The sequence below is a fragment of the Antechinus flavipes genome, chromosome 6, assembly GCF_016432865.1.
Source record: "Antechinus flavipes isolate AdamAnt ecotype Samford, QLD, Australia chromosome 6, AdamAnt_v2, whole genome shotgun sequence".
Lineage (NCBI taxonomy): Eukaryota > Metazoa > Chordata > Mammalia > Dasyuromorphia > Dasyuridae > Antechinus > Antechinus flavipes.
In genome coordinates, this window is record NC_067403.1 from 66,898,047 (window position 1) to 66,914,289 (window position 16,243).

At 36.6% G+C, this 16,243-nt stretch overlaps 1 long non-coding RNA gene across 2 annotated transcripts; it reads right to left on the reverse strand.

Moving 5' to 3' along the window:
- Positions 1-604: 604 nt before the first annotated feature.
- Positions 605-9,936, reverse strand: LOC127541878 (uncharacterized). 2 transcript variants are annotated; one of them, XR_007948496.1, is made up of 4 exons: positions 9,840-9,936; positions 4,672-4,759; positions 4,062-4,163; positions 605-797 (listed from the first exon to the last, which is right to left on the reverse strand). It is a non-coding gene; the product is annotated as an uncharacterized LOC127541878 (long non-coding RNA). The 2 variants fall into 2 exon arrangements; XR_007948497.1 differs by lacking the exon at positions 605-797 and adding an exon at positions 3,026-3,276.
- Positions 9,937-16,243: the final 6,307 nt, after the last annotated feature.

A 16,243-nucleotide genomic window follows, 5' to 3' on the forward strand; every position in this document is an offset into this window, starting at 1 on the left:
AGCACAAGATACCATTCCTGCCCTCAAAGAGCTTCTAATTTTCTTGGGGGAAGGAAAAAGATTCTCGGAGTGGGGAGACCTGGTTCTGAACCTCAACCCTGACACTTCATTGCACTGTTTTGGGGCAAAATGATTTCAGTTCTGTGAATTCTGATTTTCTCAATTCTATAAGAAGGATAAGACTACTGGTACTACTCCCTTCACAAGCTTTGAGAAAAGTTCTTGCTAAACTTTAAAAAGATCTAGCCTTCTCACTAGAAATGCGTGTCATTAATGTTATTATTGATTGTTCAATCATTTCCAATTGTGTCTAACTCTTTGTGACTACATTTGGGGATTTCTGGAGTGGTTTGCCATATCATTCTCCAGCTTCTTTTTCAGATGAGGAAACTGAGGCAAACGGAGCTACATGACCTGTCCACAGTCATCAAATTACTGTCTAAGGCTGGATTTGAACTCAGAAAATAAGTATTCTTGATTCCCAACCTGGTACTCTATCCATTGTGCCACCTTGATGCCTTAATATCATTATTGTATAAAATGATAATGCCCTAGATAAAGCAATGAATAACCAGTGCAGTATGCGTGTTCTCTGGGAGTGTTGTTGTTGTTATATTGTCTTTTATTTTCCAAGAGAATTATGCCATCAGGGAGGGAATGCCATGACACACAAGTGAGCTGGATTTGTGACGGTGACTGCAGAGCCTCAGTTTCCCCTCCAGAGCCATCTAGGCTCAGTGGCCAGATAAAGATCAGCATGACTGAAGAAGGTTCTGGTTGCAGCAGGAGACCTTGACCTGGAAAGTTGAGTAAGAGATGATCTCAAAGAAGATTCTCTAGAGGAAATGGGATCTGAGCTGGACTTTTAAAAATTAGATAGACTTAGGATTGGCAAATGAGAATGTGCAAGGTCTTCATAGTGTGAGGAAACTCTTAGAGGAAGGAATGAACAAAGCAAGAGCAAACTTAAAGAGTCAATATGGTGCCTCAGTTTTAAAATTAGTAATAAGCAAAAGAAACAATTCTCACTCATTCTGAGAGGCTAAAAGTGAGCTATTTAGTTTGGAAAAAAAGATTTTAGAACAACGTAAACTCTTAGATCAAGAGCAGAAAGGGACTTTGGAGGCTATCTAGTCCAACCTTCCCATTTAAAGATGAGGAAACTAGGGCCCAAAGGGTTAATTGACTTTATCTGGTTGTGATCATTAGATGGGGAATCCAGATCCTCTGACTCCATTGGCTGTGCTCTTTTCATTGTGTGGCTTAGCCATTTATAATAATAACTTTATTTTTTAAAAAAAATTGACATTCTTGGATGCCCACCAATTGGAGAATGGCTGAATAAATCGTGGTATATGACTATCATGGAATATTATTGTCCTGTAAGAAATGACCAGCAGGATGATTTCAGAAAGGCCTGGAGAGACTTACAGGAACTGATGCTGAGTGAGATGAGCAGAACCAGGAGATCATTATATACTTCAACAACAATACTATATGATGATCAATTCTGATGGAAGTTGCTCTCTTTGGCAATGAGAGGATCCAATTCAGTTCCAATTGATCAGTGATGAACAGAACCAGCTACACCCAGCGAAAGAACACTGGGAAATGTGTCGACCACAACATAGCATTTCTACTCTTTCTGTTATTGTTTGCTTGCATTTTTGTTTTTTCTTCTCAGGTTATTTTTACCTTCTTTCTAAATCTGATTTTTCTTGTGCAGCAAGACAGCTGTATAAATATGTATACATATATTGTATTTAACATATTTAACATGTATGGGACTACCTGTCATCTAGGGGAGAGGGTGGGCAAAGGAGGGGAAAAGCTGAAACAGAAGTTTTTACAAGGGTCAATGTTGAAAAATTATCCATGCATATGTTTTGTACATAAAAAGCTATAATTAAAAAATTGACATTCCCTAGCTGTGCAAAGAAGGGAACACAAATGACCCAGCTCCTTCCCTCCTTAGCTCTATCTGGTCTAAGAATATATTAAGCGGGTCACTCTCTTTAAATGGGATGGGTTCTCCTTGATTTAGTACTATGTTCCTCAATGAACAATGGAGACTTGAATCATATAGAGAAAGCTTTCTATTTTTTTTTCTGATAGAACCAAACGTCTTCAATTAAAATGACTTCTGACAGAGTGTCAGCAGGAGGTTCCCTTGAGAGTGGACTGGAGGCTCAGCGGGTCCTGTTAAGGGATATATGACTGGGAGCATTTGTCCCGATTTGATTAGAAATAGAGGCTTGCTCAAGTCAGATCACTTAAAATCTTTGCCCATGATTTCTCCTTCCTCTCACTTTCTAACGAAGCTAGTACAGAGCTAGTCCTGGAGTCAAGAAGTTCAAATGCAGCTTCAGACATTTGCCGGCTATGAGACCCTGAGCGAGTCACTTAATCCTGCTTACCTCAATTTTCTCATCTGTAAAATAAGCTGGAGAAAGAAATGATAAGCCACTCGAATTTCTCTGCCAAGAAAACCCTAAATGGGGTCAACTGAAATGATTACACAACAGGATCCAGAAGTAGCCTAAATCGATTCTCCCTTCTGGTTCATCCTATGTCAAATGATGGTATAGCCAGGAACAGCAGGACCATTTCTCTGTGGGTAAAGCTGTACAGAAGACTGTCCTTTTAGTGAGTCGAGGAGCAATTAGAACACTGCTTCTTCCCTTCCCTCTCTCTCTTAGAATATGGAAAGACTGCATCTGGGCAGACTTCATTAGGCTGACATATTGATAAAACTCATTGTGTCTCTAGACTGATAAGCTTTTCTGAGATTTACATGTTTGTTATTGTTTGGATATGTGCCTGAGAGTAACTTACTGAGCTAGGAATTCTTGGACAACCATGGTCTCCATTAAATATCTCTCTCTCAAGAGGAAAATCAGATAAATCAATGATGCAAAACTCAAACTGAAACAGGAGTCCCTAGATTAAATATAGAATCTTGCACCAGGTGTAAGTTAATTTTGAAAAATATATGTTAACATTATCTGTGTACTATTGTATTTTTATTTATGCTGTTAAATATTTCCCATTTACATTTTAATTCAGTTCTGGCCATACTTGAAAATGTTGAGGGCTACATTCAGCCAACGGCTGCATGTTTGACACCTCTGGTGTATTTGGCAGGGTTCAGCTTTACAAATGTCCAGTGAATAATTCTTAAAACATCCAAGGAATACTGGCCCATGTTGGATATGAGACCACTTAGGATTCAAAGGCTGGTGAAAATTGGAGGTTTTCCATCTTCCAGGAGGCTGCCTAATGGGGACCAAATAGCAAGGGAAAACATCTATTTAGAAGTTATATAATCCCAAATGAAATGTCTGTGCTGGAATTAGAATGTCAGGCAATGAACATTTCTAGTTGACTAGATATCAGACTTATGCCGTACATGTTGTATTCACCAGTGGAATATAAACTCCTAAAGGGAGGGGGCTAGCTTGTCTTTGTCTTCACATCCCCCATAGTCCAATACTCTGTTCATATTAAGAACTTTCTGACTGCTTGCTCAATTAAATTAAGTTATTCTGGGAACCGGCTTAATATCTCTGCTCCAAAGGAGCATAGAAGAATATCCTTATATTATAATTGACTGGAGAGTCGGAAGCTGATGGGCAGATTCTAGAAATTAGAACTGAAAGCTACATACTTATCTATAGCTGCTGGTCTGAGATATACCTGTCTGAACTCTTGCTCAGCATCCTTGGCCTTTGTGAATTGCAAAGATAGCTACCCATTCATAAGGTGTGATTGAGGGAAGGGGAGGTAGGGAATGGGCAGAGGCTCTAAGTTCAGAGTGTCCACAGTTTCACCAGTCAGGATGGGATTATTCTTTCACTCCTTTCAATTTTTAAGAATTCTCTATTAAAATGCAAATCTCAAGGAGCTATAATACTTTAAGACCTCATTATTAATAGTTTATCTAGGGAGAATGAGATTCAGGATAGTCCTTTGGAGGTGGAGAATGGAAGAAAGAAATTGAGAACTTGGTAATTGTGGTGGGAACGTACCAGTGATGAATTTTGACTGTAACACATTGTTACCTGCTTCTCAGATAGTATCAAAACTTCATGAAATTAGTCTAGAAGAGTAGGTTGACCAGCTCTATAAAACAGGTACCCACATTAGCATCTTCTTCCCAGGATCTTTGTGAGAATAAAATGAGATATTTGTAAAGTATAATTAGCTATTATTATTGTTGTTACTGTTGTTAATAATAATAACAAATGATATTAATAATGATAATAAACACGATATAATATTGCACCAAGAGAATAAAATTTCAAGTCAAGGATTGTGGGATCAAATTCTGGGCTTGAGAACCAATCTTTGAGAACCCTGGTAAACAACTTTACCAGTCTGAAAGGAATTATAACTAGTAATTCTGATGGCAAGGACAAATAGAACAAAAGTCACGTTTAGATCAATTTTAGGGACAGATTCAGTCGAGTGTGGTAGGAAGAGAAATTTTAGGGAAAGATCCCAAATGTCATCTACAATACTGAATAAATATTGCTTAGGAAGGAAGCCATTGTTGGAGAGCAATCACAGTGAGATCAGAGATGATCTTCTGTGGACACAGAAAGAAGGGAAGAAATTTGGTTGCTTCCCATTTTCCTAATTATTCTGGCATCTAAGCTCCATTTTTCCTACCTGTGGAAGGAGTACAGATGTGATCGGTGTCCTGCAACAAAAAACTCCCAATTGCCTTGCTCTCTGTCTCTGGTCTCATTTTTGTCATCTGTGAAAGGGTGGGATGGGAAAAAGAAAAAAAAATGATATCTTCTACTTCTAAAACGTAACCAATAATTGGACAAGATGGTTACAATCCTATCACTTAAAAATCTGGGGTATCTTCCCCATCTATTCTTGAGGTAACATTTAGAAACACACATCAAAAACAAAATATATTTTGAAGCCGGGCCATCCTGGGTGAAATGCTTCATCTAGAATTTAGATTATGACAAGCAATAGAGCTTCCTAATTAACCTCATGACAAATTTCTTTGTGCAAATGTATCTTCCAATAGGATGTATACTTTTTAAGGACTGGGATTGTGTCGTTTTGTCATTCTAGGGCCAGAATCTGGATTGGAATCTCTAAAAAGGAAGATGTGTATTTGATTGAATCCTAGCTACCTGGTTCTGCAAATTCACTTATTGTCTCCAGCAGTAGCTATGGGCTGTCTATGGGATGGACTCTCCCTTCTGCTCTCTAAAAATGGAGTACCATCTCTATCATCTCTTCCCAAACAGACAAACAGTCCTTTCTTTCAAAGTACGTATAAGGAATATGGCCTAGAAAGAATGACAAGGAAATTAGTATCTAACATCCTCATCAATACACTCATCAATGACATCCTTGTTTTTTCCATCTTTCTATCTCCAGCACTTACCAAGCTATCTGGTGTGTAATAGGTATTTAGTAAGTGTTTGTTATTGATTTAAGGGGGAAAAAAATCTAACAAGGAACATTTTATACTCAAAATTCTTCTTTTTGGAAGATAGCTTTCAGCCAATATTGCTAAATATTTATTCAATATTTCATTTCCCTTAGTTTAGCTTCCATCATGTTTCACTTGATTCCTAATTCTCTTCCCTCTGTTTGCCCATCACTTTCCTCTATTTATTCTAACTTGAAATTGTGTCATATGAGCAATGGTTGAAAGAACTAGAGAGGTTTAATCTAGAGAAAAGAAATCTTAAAAGAAACATAACCATTATTTTAAAATTTTTGAATGGGTGTCATATAGAAGAAGGATTCAACTTGTTTTACTTGAGTCCAGAGAAGAAGACTAGGAAAAATGTCCATAAAGTCAAATTTCAGCTCAGCATAAAGAAATATTTCCCAATAACTAGAACTGTCCAAAAATGGAATGAGGTGGAAAAATCTACAAACACTTACTAGTTATATATCTGAGCCTCAGCTTCCACATCTGAAAAATGGGGATAATAATACATTTGTGCATGCCCTATGATATTGCTCAAATGAAATAATATGCATAAATCATTCAAAAACCTTAAAGTACTATATAAATGGCCATTTTTTTTAAATGAGAGAAAATTTGAACATTGGATAGGAATAGAATTCTCAATAATCTTTTTTAAATTGTTCAAATTTTTATAATCTTTTCCCTCACATTGGATCATAAATTTATACTTTGAGGGGAATTTAATGATGATTTAATCATTTTGGATTTGAGGAAACTGGGACACAGAAAAAGTAGTAATTCATGGAAGATTACCAAAGTGGGTAATTGCAGTCAGGATTTGAATGCAGCTCTTCTAACTTCAAATCCAGTGTGCCTTCTGGGATGCTACAGGACCTCCACTATGGTCTCTTTCTATTATTTTTCAGCTTCTTAATTTTTGAGTCTATCAGTATGAAGGTGTTATCTGGAATAAAGGAAGCTGCTAGCTCTAGGTCCATCAAACAATTCCCAAAAATCCTTCATGGAAACAAGTCTACCTAAAGCTTCCTCCTCAGAGGATCCTCAACTCTGAGCTCTGGTTTGCTCTGATTTTTTAAAAATAAAAATAAATAAATAAATAAACATTGTTGCTCCTAATTTTACTGTCAAGATTTTGAGAGGCATTCTACTGGTTTTAAAGAGATAATCGCATAAATTGTTCATGTTTCAAGAATGATATTGTTAAATAAATTTAGCTCTCCACATTCTAAATAGCAAAAACAAGTGAAGTTCCATCATTTGAATTATGAAGGGATAATGTCTTCCAATTCTGCTCCAATCAAAAGTGTAACATTTTAAAGCAGATAATAATCATGTTCAAACATATTCAGATTATAATTACTTTTCTTCTGATAATGATAGCCCGTCTGATTGGATGATTACCTATTTGACTTTGATAAGTCTCAGAGGTCAAAGAAGAGCTAATTGCAGACATCTGTTTTCTATGGAAAATATAATCTTGGAAAATAGTGTTTAAAGTGACATCTGCAAATATGTGTTTTAGGGGAGAAACACTCTGCACATCGAAAATCATGGAGGAAAAAAAAAAAAAAGCAATTCCTAATGCTCCTAAGTTGCATACCGTCTTTGTAAATAGAGGAACAAGTTTAACTTCCTGGTATTCATGTATGCATAAGTAATTACAAGCAGGCATGAATATATTTTGTATAGGTGGAATTCAAAATGGAAATAAAGTATGCCCTGGGAATTAAAAGGAATCAATGCTGTGGAATGATATGGAAGAAATGACTCAAGTGATTCTCTGGTAATTGTATTTTTCATTCTGTCTGGATCCCAGTAGGTATGACCAGTTTTTTGTCTTGATCTTGATGGACTGATCTCAGAATTAAATAGGAGGGAAAACTTTTTAAAAATTGAAAAATAAGATTAGAAAAGAAACACCTCAAATCCTGTCTTCTTCAGGAGACTTTTTCTGGTCTCCTCTACTGCCAGAGCGTCCTCTGTGATATTATCTTCCCCATTAGAATGTAAGCTCCATGAAGGCAGAGACTGTATTTCTAATTTTATCACCAGTATTTAACAGTGTCAGTGGGGCAGCTAGTTGGTGCCATAGTGCATAGAGTCCTGGCCCTGGAATGAAGAAAGACTCGTCTTCTGGGTTCAAATCCAACCTTAGACCCTTTCTAGCTGGGTGACTCTAGACAAGTTCCTTAAACCCCATTTGCCTCAGTTTCTTCATCTGTCAAACGAGCTGGAGAAGGAAATGGCAAACCATTCCAGTATCTTTGCCAAGAAAATCCCAAATGGGGTCACAAGAGCAAGAAATAACTGAAATAATTGGACAACCAGTACACAGTAAGCACTTAAAATAAATGTTTGTTGGCTGACTGAAAAAAAAAAAACTGATTGGAAATCAGAGAAAGATTGGATGTTATTGGGGAACTGGATCATGCTTCTAATGAGTTCTAGGATCTAAAACTCAGAGCTTCTTCCTGAAAGAAAAGACAACATATATAGATATATGGATATATTTATATATACATACATATATGTATACTTATATATACATACATACAGATATATGTGCACACACACACACCCTTTGGTATTCCTCCATGGGCTATATCACTAAATTGTGAAACTCTGATACTGCAGCCAATTCAATGAATTAAAATTCAGTGTGCAATTAGTAAGTCCCTAGGATATTCAGACTACTGTGTTAGGGGTTGGGTATATGAAGACAAAAAATGAAGCAATTCCTTCTCTCAAAGAGCTTATGTTCTATAGCAACATATACACAGAAGTAAACCTAAAGGAAATATGGTCATTTGGGTGAGGAATAGTGCAAACGACTAGGGGAAATTGGGAAAGGTCTCCTGTAGGAGGTGGTACCTTAAATGAGCCTCAGAAGGAGAAGCAAAGGGAAGAAGGAAGGACCTTGCAGACAAAGGATACACTTATGCAAAGCCATAGAGATGGGAAGAATCAAAATCACCTGTTACTCAAAAGGCAAAATTGAAGTTTCTTTTTTCTTCCTGCCTCATCTATCAGCTCTGTGAGGATGCTTTTCCCTTCTCTTAGTAAGACTTAGGTTATGGAAGATAAATGATAAGCTTTGAAGTCTTGCATTTAGGGGTACCTTTATTTTTCCATTTGAGATTATCTTCAGTTTATCTTTGCTATATCTTATTTGTATGTTGTCACCCCCATTATATTGTAAGCTCCTTGAGAGCAGGGACTGGCTTTTGCCTCTCTTTATATCCTCAGTACTTAGAGAAAAAAAAAACTGACACAGAGTCTGCACTTAAATATTTGTTGACTTTAAATGGGGAAGTGAATGAAATGGATTTAATATCTATTTAAAGAATATTGAACAGTGGAATTTTCACTTTTTAATTTAATTCATGATTTTGTAAAGTTTTCCCCCTCCAGGGCTATTTTGACTCCTGCTAGAAAGGGAAGTAAGAAGTAGGGGCCAGAGTTCACCATTCTGATGCCCACAGAGATAAGGGTGGTCAGGCTAACAAATCTATTACTGAAAGTATTATTAATCTAGGAAAAATAATTTAAGATTCAAGTTAAGCTCCTAATTGTCATCCTTTAATGGAGGAGTGCCCAAGTTATATATCAAAGGCTTGATTCCTTTCCCACCAAATGCCAATGAACATAAATAGCAAATAAAAAACCCATCAATCCATGTCAGTAGCAACAAAAATCAAAGAATTATATGAATGGGAATATTTACCAGTTAATACATAGAGTGAATGAACTCTCCCCCTGGAAGTGACAAATTCCAACTCAACCAAGAGAGAGGTTTCCAGATTTCATCCAAGAGTAAATCCCCTAAAATCTTTAGTGTAGTAACCTAAGGATAGAGACATGATGGTGGGACCACACACTTTATATCAGCTGCTACTATCTTTCTCTTCCTTTAAGGACCTACGAGAGTGAAATCAGATATCTTCTCTCTCAAACCTGGAAGCCAGAAACTAGGATGTTTCATTTCTCAAGCACGTACCAACTTCATCCCTCATGCAAGCAAAGAACACTAAATAATCAGTAGCCTCCAATGAGAAAAGTCCCATGAAAATGAGACTTATAAACAGAGAGAAGCTATATACTCTTTTTTTGATATATGTTCCTGGTTATTTTTCTGAGTTAACATGAGTTAACGGAAAGTTCATTGGACTTAATTCAGAAGATCTGGAACCAGATCTCTCATTTACATCTGTGTGACTCTAGAAAATCCCTTGGGTTCTTTGAATCTTTTTCCCCCTACATGTGAAATAAAGATAATAATAATATATAATCCATTTCCCAGGATTGTAAGGACAATGCTTTTTAAACATAAAGTCCTATGTTGGGAACACAATATGTAACTTTGCTTTACCTCTAATAGACCTTTGCTTTTCTTCTTGGGAGAGGATGATGGTGATTCTCAAGGAGACTGAGAGGCAATTGTTGTTCTTTGACCTCCCTACTGAGAGGCTGTTTAGTTGTCTGACCTCGATCCTCTTCCCTCTGCCTCCATTTTATTTTCCCGGCCCACAAGCAACACCTGTGGCAGTAAAGACTGCTGTGCATCGACTTCAGATGCTCACAGCTGTGGAGGCTCTCGAAGAATTGACCTGCCCCTTACAGTGCACTTAGGCATGGTCCTTACCAGTCCTATATAAATTTGAGTTACTATTATCTTTTCATTCAATTTTTTTTATCAAGATCCTACTAGGCATTGTAGTTACAAAGACAAAAAATGAAAACTAATTTACCGTCTTCAAGAAACTTTCACTCTAAGAAGAGATTATAAGAAGCCTACTAGTAGCTCTCAGAATAAAAGTGATATTTAAAGACATTTTAAGGGAAGAAATGCTCCATCAATGGCAACTATTCATTTCATTAAAAGATCCACCTGGATATATATTAATCCACTCAGCCTGATACCAAGGGAGATACTGCTATCGAACGAGAGGTAATTCTGAATTGACTTGTCACTTCTTCCAAGAATGATATTCATAATTATGAAAAAAAAGCACTGGGGTAAAGCTCTGTGATGGAGGAGAGAGAAATTAGATCTGAGATCTGAAATATCCAAGAAACACAATAGGATACGAGGAACATTTATCACCCTGTACAAACCACTGTGTTGAGCACTGGGGAAGATCCAAAGTCCAAATAAGAGCTGATCCTTGCCTTCAAGAAGCTTAAAAGAACAGTCAGGTTCCTTATTGTCTGTTTCTAGTAGCATTCCAAACTATTGACATTCTATTATCTAATATCTATCTATACCATAAGAATTGTCCTTGTTACACAGTATACCACAGCATACAGCTTTGTGTCACAGGGGAACATTCCATGAAATGTGCTGACTAGATATTTTTGTACCATAAAAAGGGTGGAACTTGGAATATGGGGAGTGGGGTGGGAGGAGCTCACCTGAACTGTAGGAGAAAGCATGTCCTATGATAGAATAGTGATAATGCTTTGCATTTTGGCACTCAGTGGCAAAGCATTTGTAGCCCCATCTTAATTATGGCTCTGCATGCACCAAATTGACCTCATGAGATAGATTAAGCCTTTTTAGGGCAGAGATTATGCCAGGTTTCATTTAGCTACTTATTAAAAGTTTTTGAAACTGTTAAATTTGAATATCATCTCGGTAATATCTTCAGCATGCATTGCTTCTCTGCCTTTATCTGATAACAGTGATAGGGGACAGGAGGAGTAAATATTTTATCATATTAGCACGGAGGTTTTCATTGATCAGTGACTTATTCTTCTTCCCATGAAAATGTGGTATAAAAATGTATTGGTAATAAATGACAGGCTGTGATCATAAAAAACACTTTAAATATATTCACCTTAATAGGGAGGAAGTAGTGCCTTCATTGTCTGATTGTCCTGGGGAACTAGCAAAATGTGAAATTATCCATTGATCTTATTTGTTATTTTAGCAATTTTCCACTGGAAAACAGGATTTACTAAGCTCCAAATCCATCATTGGATCCCATTCTTTGTTTACATGGCCATGAATAAAATTCAATTCATTAGACATTTATTAGGTGCCTGTTAGTATCCTATTTAGCAATCTGATAAAAAGAATCCCTCCCTGCTCTCAAGAAGCCTACACTTTTTGCATTGTATGTTTCCTTTGGGCTGGAACCAATGAAAATATTTTACATCATTGTAACTTTGAATAGCATAAATTTAAATATTCAGTTGTTTCAGTCATGTCATGACTCCATTGGGGATTTTCTTGGCAGAATGGTTTGCCATTTCCTTCTCCAACTCATTTTAGGAAACTGAGGTAAACAGGATTAAGTGAGTTGACCTGAGTGTCTGAGATTATATTTGAATTCAGGAAGAAGAGTCTCTCTTACTTTAGGTATGACCCTCTATCCACTGGGCCATCTAACAACCTGCAAATTTGAATACATGTGATCCTTTCACAGTATTCCTTATTTACATTATTTGGGAACTAGAGTATACTTTCTACTATAAAAATTTTAAGGAAATCTAAACACAGGCTGCATAGATACCCAGAGGAAATATTCCCCCAGATAGAAGTGACTCCATTTCAGGTAGAACAAACAGTCATACCCAATTCGAATTCTTCCCCAATACCACATGCTCCTGTTCCTTCACTTTCCTACATCAACAAGTTATTCTGTTCCACTTTCAAAGCTGACCTGGTAAGAAACAGGTTGCTCTGCAGTTCTTGCAATGTCAGCCACAAACATATTCAGAGATCAATTATTTTGTTCTCAAGGTACAAAAGGACTCTTTTATCATCAGTTAAGCTGAATTCTTCTTTTTTTGAATCCACTCATATCTACAGACTTCTAGCCATAACTTGGGTCTGTGGCAGGACAGCTACTACTTTGTGGTACAATTCCTGGCAGATAGTAGTCACCTAAAAATGTTGATTCTCTGCCATTTCCTTGGTCCAAAGGTTAGTTTGTGGGTCCACATGTCTAAAATTACGTGACTAGAAAAGGAGGATCTATTTTAGGGAACAGCTAGTCGGCTAACTTGGTTTATTCATAGGAGTTCAAAACCATACGAATATATCAGTCAGCATTGGCTGGATCTATTTCCATGTTCTGGCCAGGTTTCAAGACCCAGTAACTAAAAAAATCTAAAGTTTCAAATTAGGTTAAAAAAAAACCAATTAACCTTAAAGATTTTACAAGGACCCTCTTATAGTGTTTATAAAACATTATGCCTTGTTCTCTTGGAGAAAAAAAAACTCCAACAAGCTAAAGAATTTAAAAGAAAAACTCCACAGAGCTATACCAACCAACCACAGGCTCCTTTCTGGTTTAGGAGCGCTCATAAAGGCAAGGTCCAGTGGACAGGACAGGTCACGCCCATGTTTTTTGGGACCCCTGACTGCCGGAGTGCACGTGCAGACATATCTTTGATCAGACAGGGTGCCACTGTAATTGAGGTTAAGGATCAGCTTATTACCAAGCAAAGAGTCACCAGATCGGGTTATTTAATTGCTTGCTCTCCCTTAGGGATGGAGGTGGGGGTGGAGGAAGGAAGAAAGAAACAAAGAAGAGACAAGCTCAAGTTCTCTGGGGAGCACCTCTCACCAATGCTGAGATTTTAAATTCATGCTATAATTAATCAAGTGAAAGCCTATGTTCTGTTTGAGTAGAAAAGGGCTTTACTCAAAAGGAAGATCACATAAATTTAATATCTCCTCCCATTTGTTCCCAATGCACAATTTATCCAATACCTGTAAACTCTCTCTAGATGTGGGATAAACAATAAAAGGCCAAGTGGTATCAGGGAAAGAGCTCTGATTCAGGTATCGAGGCTCTGGGTTCAAATACTAGCTCTGCTAGTCCCTACTTCTGCATCACTTCTCTTTGGTACCTCTGTTTTCTCCATAAAATGGAGGTGAGAAGTGAATTAAATAACATGTGAATTTTCTTCAATTGATCTAAATTTTATAAAACTTGCTTCACCTTTTAAAGGAGGGATATTAGTCCAGATGATAGGAGATGGTATATGGTAGAGTCTCTCTCCCACCTGGAGACTGACCTCTGTCAAACTGGCCACTTAGGTGATTGAACACACACACACACACACACACACACACACACACACACACACAATGCAAAGACTAATGTCTGTAATCATTTGGATGATTCTGTTCCCTTGTGACCTGTCTTGATACTGGGTTCAAAATGGTCCTGTGGTCTGAAACAAGGAACATAAGGTTGAATTGCTTACATAAACCTGAAACAATCAGAGACAGAGATAAGCTGAGATCTTAGCGCATTATGCTGTTAAGAGCAGGATTTGAACAAACCATTTTCTAATTGATAAATGGTCAAAGGATATGAACAATTTTCAGATGAAGAAATTAAAACCATTTCTAGTTATATGAAAAGGTGCTCTAAATCATTATTGATCAGAGAAATGCACATTAAGACAACTCTGAGATACCAGATACACTTGTCAGATTGACTAAGAAAATAGGAAAAGATAACGATGAATATTGGAGGGGACATGGGAAAACTGGGACACTAATACATTATTGGTGGAACTGAGAACAGATCCAACCATTCTGGAGAGCTATAGCCAAAGGGATATCAAAATGTGTGTACTCTTTGATCCAGCAGTGTCTCTACTGGGTCTGTATCCCAAAGAGATCTTAAAGGACGGAAAGGGACCCATGTGTGCAAAAATGTTTGTGGCAAGAAACTGGAAACTGAGTGGATGCCCTCAATTGGAGAATGGCTGAATAAAATGTGGTATCTGAATATTATGGAATATTATTGTTCTACAAGAAATGATCAGGAGGACGATTTCAGAGAGGCCTGGAGAGACTTACATGAACTGATATTAAGTGAAATGAGCAAAACTAAGAGAACATTGCACCGAGCAACAACAAGATTATGTGATGATCAAATCTGACTGATGTGACTTCTTTCAACAATGAGGTGATTCCAGCCAATTCCAATAGATTTATGATAGAGACATCTGTATCGAGAAAGAGGACTGTGGGAAATGAATGTGGGTCACGACATAGTTTTTTCACCTTTTTGTTATTGTTTGCTTGCTTTTTGTGTTTTTTCTCATTTCCCCCCTTTTTGATCTGAGTTTTCTTGTGCAGAATGATAAATGTAGAAATATGTATAAAAGAATTGCACATATTTAACATATATTGGACTGTCAAGGAGAGGAGGTGGATGGAAGGGAGGGAGAAAAGATTTGGAACATAAGGCTTTTCAAGGGTGAATGTTGAAAATTATATTTGCATATATTTGGAAAAATAAAAAGCTATTATTTTTTAAAAAAACAGAGCAGAATTTTAACCAACATATTAAAAGCAAACTCAAGATGTTATGGTAGAGCAGAAAATGAACAAAAGTGCCCATGAATGTCTTTCCAATAAACCTGTGTGCATGCAATTCTTGGACTTATTTTCCTAAAGTACTTGCCTTTAGCAGTCAGCAACCTGCTGGTAAAGGCTACCTGACCAAAAGCAGAAAGGATTTAGGAAAGATGGGTTTGAGAACATTTGCAGAAAGTGAGGAAATGGAATTATAGGTAGGAGGGAAGAATTAAGCAAGGTGCTAGTTGGGATCCACAGGCAATAAAGTATTTGCATGATATTTTAGGCATTAATCTTTATTTTCCGTACTTCAGAGCATGAATTCTTAGCCCTTTTTTGAGTAACAGACCTTTTTTGGCAGTCTTGTGAAACTAAGAGCTCCTTATCAGAAAAATGTGTTAAATAACTGAAGTAAAACCTAAAATTTAATTATAAGTTAGTGAAAACAAATATGTTACTTTTTCTTCAATCACTTTCAAAAGCCTTTTTGAAATCTATTCATTGACTTTAGTTAAAAACACCTATGTTAATAGGTGATGTTAATCACTCTGCAGGTGAGTTGATAGTATACTTAGTGAATACTAGAGAATCAACTAAAAAAATACTAGAAACAATTCACAACTTTAGCAAAGTTGCAGGATACAAAATAAATCCACAGAAATCAATAGCCTTTATATAACGTTACCATCAAAGTTCAGCAGCAAGAGATACAAAGAGAAATTCCATTTAAAATTACTGTAGATAATATAAAATATTTGGGAGTTTACCTGCCAAGAGAAAGTTAAAAATTATATGAACACAATTACAAAACACTTTCCACATAAATAAAATCAAATCTAATCAATTGGAAGAATATCAATTGTTAATGGATAGGCCAAGCTAATATGATAAAATAGCAATTCTACCTAAATTCAGTGCAAATTCTAAATTCTCTGCACCCAAAGGGAGGATGGTAGGAACTGAGTATGAATCACATCATAGTATTTTCACTTTTTTGTTGTTGTTTGCTCACATTTTGCTTTCTTTCTCATTTTTTCTCCTTTTTGATCTGATTTTTCTTGTGCAGCATGATAAATGTGGAAATATGTATAGAAGAATTGTACATGTTTAACATATATTGGATTACTTGTCTGAGAACAGTGGGGAGGAAGAGAGAAAAAAAATTGCAAGGATGAATGTTGAAAATTAACTATGCATATGTTTTGAAAATAAAAAGCTTTATTAAAAAAATAAAAGCACCTATGTTAGAGGAAAGACCAAATATTTCTAAGATGAGATTTGTAAGTGACCTTAGAATAATTGCAATTTTAGGTGACTCAAAGGGTAATAGAAAGACATATAATGGGCCCATGTTTCCCTTTATTTTCTTTATTGACTTATATGGAAAAAGTAGTATAATAAGCATAGCTAAGGGTTGGAAAAGGAGGTAGGCTTGTTGTATAGTA